This window comes from Bidens hawaiensis, unplaced genomic scaffold (genome assembly GCF_021521415.1).
Source record: "Bidens hawaiensis isolate Kalapana, Puna unplaced genomic scaffold, B.hawaiensis_p1.1 tig00003988_1, whole genome shotgun sequence".
In the NCBI taxonomy this organism is placed as follows: Eukaryota; Viridiplantae; Streptophyta; class Magnoliopsida; order Asterales; family Asteraceae; genus Bidens; species Bidens hawaiensis.
The window spans coordinates 457,214-462,706 of record NW_027491233.1 but is presented as its reverse complement, the minus strand read 5'-3'; positions in this window follow the sequence as shown (position 1 = coordinate 462,706).

The following is a 5,493-nucleotide window of genomic DNA, read 5'->3' as shown; positions in this document are numbered from 1 at the left end:
TGTTTCATTCTAGTCTTGCCGAGAATGATTTGGCAATCCCCTTTTCAAATGAGAAATGGGAAATTATCAATGACTTATCGACTTTTCTTGAGTTTTTAAAACATCAACTACGAAACTATCGGGAACGTATTATCCGACAAGTCCCTTGGTTCTTTCGGAGTTATTTTTAATCGTTAACAATCTTAAAGAATTTGAAAATAAAAATCCAATGTTTTCAAACATCATATTACCAATGAAGTTTAAATTAAAAAAATACTTTCTTGAATTGCCACCGGTTTTTACTTGCGCCGCCGCTTTAAACCCAATGTTAAATGTTACGGGGGTTGAATGTGTGATAGACGAATTTTTTTCAGCCTTAGATATGCATGAAGTTGACCCAAACTTTTCAACAGAGGCAAAAAATGATTTTAACTTGAATTTTAAATTTATGTATGACTTTTATTTAAATAAATATGGGTCAAACATACACATGCCTATGCCGGGGGGGTCTTCATCAAGTTCAAGTGCTACTAGAGTACGAGATCCCATGATTAGCCTTATGAATACCGTTCGCAACGTAACGGCTAAAAAACAAAGGGGTAACACCCCTTCAAGCGAACTAGGAAGGTATAGTGCAAATGATTACTCTACCGGTTTATCCGAAGAGGAATATGGCACTTTTGATGTTTTGGCTTGGTGGAAGGTAAAGGAAACCGAGTTTCCGATTCTTGCCACCATGGCCCATGATTTACTAACCGTCCAAGCTTCTACGGTAGCTTCGGAATCCGCTTTTTCTCTTAGTGGCAGGGTAATATCGGTGAGAAGAACAAGACTAAATTCGGAGTCGGTGGAGATGTGCATTTGCTTAAAGGATCACTTGGACTCAATCGATCGTATTCAACACGTAACCACTCTCGAAGATGAAACACCACTTGATGTTCGAGTGCACGACGAACAAGAAGGCATTTCTACAAGTAATTCCGAGGAAGAAGTCGCCGCTCAATAATTACGACGAACAAGAAGGCTTTTCTAGAAATAATATGTCACAACTTTATATTTATAAGTTTAATGTTTTGTTAGTTTGTTTTTGAAGATTTTAAAACATGTAACCTTTTTTTTTTGAACTTCTTAAAGTAAATAAAATGAATTTTATGTTAATTGTTTTGTTTATTTTTCATGCTATACAAATACGAATTGTAGTTTAGAATCCAAATCGCAAACGAAAAACGAAAAAAAAAACTAAATGCACTTGTATTGCAAATCCAATGAACAAGTTTACATTGTACAATGGTTACATATTTAACTGATGATGTTCCAACTGATGAAACTCTGCAACTGATGTGTCACTGATTCATATTTTGCATCAGTGACAACAAACTCTGCAACTGATGAATGTTCCCACTGATGAGTATTCCTCATCAGTGGCAACCTTCAGTAGTTGTCATCAGTGGCAGCTTTCCCACTGATTCAACTGATGACTGTTTCCACTGATGAGTATTCCTCATCAGTGGCAGCTTTCCCACTGATGAGTATTCCTCATCAGTGGCAGTCTTCAGTAGTTGTGATCAGTGGCAACCTTCAGTAGTTGTCATAAGTGGCAACCTTCAGTAGTTATCATCAGTGGCAACCTTCAGTAGTTGTCAACTTGTCATCAGTGGCAACCTTCAGTAGTTGTCTTCAGTGGCAACCTTCAGTAGTTGTCTTCAGTGGCAAACATCTTCAGTAGTTGTCTTTTCTTCATCAGTTAATTGTTTATTTTTATGTTAATTGTTTTTTTTATTTTTTATGTTATACAAATACGAATCGTAGTTTAGAATCCAAATCGCAAACGAAAAACGAAAAAAAAAAAAAATTTACACTGTAACCGGTTGGAACCGGTTACGGTACAGGAACCGGGTTAGGAACCGGTAAGAATCGGTTAGATAGGTTAGGGGTCCGAGGGTGGGAGAACCGGTTCGGTTCCCTAACCGGTTCGAGCCTGGAACCGGTTTAAAAGGGGGTTTTGAATATAGAAACCGGTTAGGAACCGGTTCCGGTTCCTAGTCCCAAACAGTTTTGAACATGCCTAATTGTAACTAACCCCTCCCTCTTTTTCTATCTTCTGCTATGTTAATAACCTGCCAACCACCGACGTGAAACAGTTGGGTAGCAACTTGCAGTGGCAGAGGCACATTGTGTCCCCGGTTTCGGCCGAACCCCGTTTTTCTTCGATTTTATATATAACCTATAGTATCGAACCAACGAGTAAACTCATTCTTTTTCGGTAACCGAACTCAATATCATTTTAAAAAAGTATTCGAACCCATTAATTATGAAAGTTTTAGTTAAAATTTTGTTAGTAATGATTATGTTTTATTATAAAATATAAAAAAACTTTAAAAATTGCTAGCAAACTAAATGGACCAATAATAACTCATATATAACTTATAAAAAAGGTCCAAATTATTGATAGAATTGCCCTATAAACCCAACCTAATTAACATTCTTAGAACATTGAGCATTCCCGACCTATACCCAATCTCCATCTTTATAATTACACTAAAAACACTATATTTTCCTCTCATATTCAATTAAATAATATTTTTTTATACTTTTATCATTACAGTTTTATCTCCTCTACTCAAAACCAATTCAACAAATATTAAAATAAATAAATAAGGGCAGACTTTGTTTCTTTAAATTTACAAAAAAATCACTATAATTTCTCTTCATCTTATAATTTACACTCACAACCACTCAAAACCCCATCCTATAATATGCAAACTTTCCTCGTATAAATTTGGGGTTATGATGAGAATACTCTTATAGCATTCACATTCAAACCACCAAATTTGGCGAGTGGGGTTCTTATAATTTAGATAGTGCTTTAGGGTGTTGTGAGTAGATGAGATAGAAATGTAGTGATTTTTCTGTATATTTGAGAAACTACTGTTCACTCTTATAATTTTTTAATATTTGTTGAAAATGATTGTGAGTGAAAAGAGAGAAAGGGTAATGATAAAGGTATAAGAAAAAGTATTATTTAATTGAAATGAGAAAAAAAATATAGTGATTTTTAGTATAATTTTGAATTTAAATATAGGGAATTGAATGTGAGTGCTCTTAAACATGATCTCTAGGTAAAAACTAAATAAAAGAACAAAAACAGCCATCGCCTCAGCGGCCGATAGATTATTTTTTATCAGCCAAACGACCATCGCCTTCGCTAGTTCACCTCAAGGCTTCAACAATCGCCTTATCTACCGGACTTCAACCATACAAAAAAGGGCCCACCGACCGACTTTTAATGATTGCTTGAACCAGTCAATCGATCCAAACCTCACGAGTCACGACAAATCTTTCTTTGATTTACATAATTAGATGGGTGACGACTATATATGTTGCTTGTATTTCTTATATTGAAACTGGGTACTTTTTTTGAAATCACAATTGAAGATGTTGTAAATTGTTTTCAAAGCTTGAAAATGCGTAGAGAACAATTATAATATGTAATATCTTTTTATTAAATATGACTTTGTATTTTATTGAATGTTGACTATGTACATTTATTATAGTGATATCGCAATTTATTTCTCACCGAATGAACGGCTTGACCTATTTAGGTCCGAAAACTTTGACCCTGAGCACCAAAATATCCCGAAGTCATAGGAAAATTCTCCTGGCCCCGCCATTAGTAACTTTCATGGTGAAGCAGTGGAGGCGTGGAGCCTTGGCTGGGATAGCTGGAGTTGGGTCACATGGGGTTGAAGATGATGAAGTGGTTTGATTAAAGGGAGGCGAATCGACTTCAGCTCATGTACTTCTTTCCTTAGGGCCGTCTAAAAAGTATTAAGTTCTTTAAAGATCTTCGGCTCCTTTTGAAGCGTTTTTTTTTGGGGGGGGGGAGGATTTGATCCATATCCCGCTTTGATTTCCCTTCGGGCTCCTTATTCCGAGGCTATTCTTTATCACGGCTCCTCTTAGACTTTCCAACCAACCCGGAGTATTCAACCCCCCCTTCGCCTAATCAAAGTGCTTTGTTAATTTGTAAGGATTTTTTTAATTTTTTTTTAAATTTTTTATTATTTTTTTTTTGTAAAAGAAGGCGAATATGGTCATTCTTACATCAGTAAAAAGTCAAATTTACTCTTGAGTTAACTATGAAAATTAATGGAGTTAACGATGTGTACGTACTTGATAAGAAGTGTGAAATCTTAATGGCCCAATTAAAAAAAAATAAAATAAAAACTTTTGATCGAAAATCACGTAAATAATCAAACCTTAGATGATTTTGGAAGTTTGCTCTACTACTTTGTAAAAAGTTTAAATAAATATGTTGTTATTATTATTATTTATTTATTTATTTATTTATCTATTTTGACAGGAGGTTGACCTTGTAGGTTTTGTCATTGGACAATCGGGTATATAAGTTGGCAAAAGTCGGTATTTCTTTGGGCCAAAGCCCAAAGGCTGTATCTTTCTTACTCTTCATTTTTCCAAATTATTGTATACGCAATTTACAAAGTATTCACTATATTGTGGGATTACATACACCTTTTGGCTTTGTTTGTGACGTTTTACGTCGGCACAAACTTCGACTTTTAAGTTATAAGATCAAATTTACCATGTCATCACCAAATAATCACTAAAAATGTTTTCTTAATATTGGTATTGAAGTTTTGAACAATTGATCTATTAGGTTGTTTCGACTTTCGACTAGAAAATCTAAATGGTTGATTTCATTTTTTCTAAACAGTTTCAAATTCCCTTTGTTATAAGGGTATTTTAGTCATATTGTCTACATGGTTTTGAGTTGTAAACAGTGACGAAGCTTGAACGAAAATGCGGGGAGGCGGGAATCCGGTATGTATATAAAATTTTAAACGTAGGGGGCTGACTTCAAAAATTTAGGCAAAAAGGAGTTTACACTGCGTATAAAATTTTCGGACGAAAACAAATAAATTTACACTACTTAGCGAAAAAACATGAGGGTCGGAGCCACCCCTGGCCCTAATTAAGCCTCGCTAGGGATGAGCATTTTGTCCCAAATACCCGTACTTGTACTCGTACCGTACCCGTACATGTATTCGTACATGTACCGATTTAGCCTATTCGGTATGAGTATTGGTACTCATTTTTGTTGAATTTTGGTACAGATACAATCGGGTGCAGGTACGGGTACATTTGTTATTTTGTACCTGTTTGGATAATATATTGTTTTAATTGAGATTCTTCATATTTAATATATAAATAAATTCTCCAACCATGTTATTATTGAACAACTGCTAAACGTTTCATTAAAACTAAATAATATAACATCCAAGACACGAACCAACAAACAAATCAGTTAAAGTCGGCGACGAGTTAGGGTTCTTTAATACTATCTTATCATTAAATTGATGGCCAATTTGGTACATGTACTAATTTGGTACACGTCACGTATCTGTGCAAGTACCGATGCCCAGAATTCAGGTTGTTTGATACTTGTACCGGTACTAATTTTGTTCGGTTCCCACTTATGTTCCAGTATCCGAT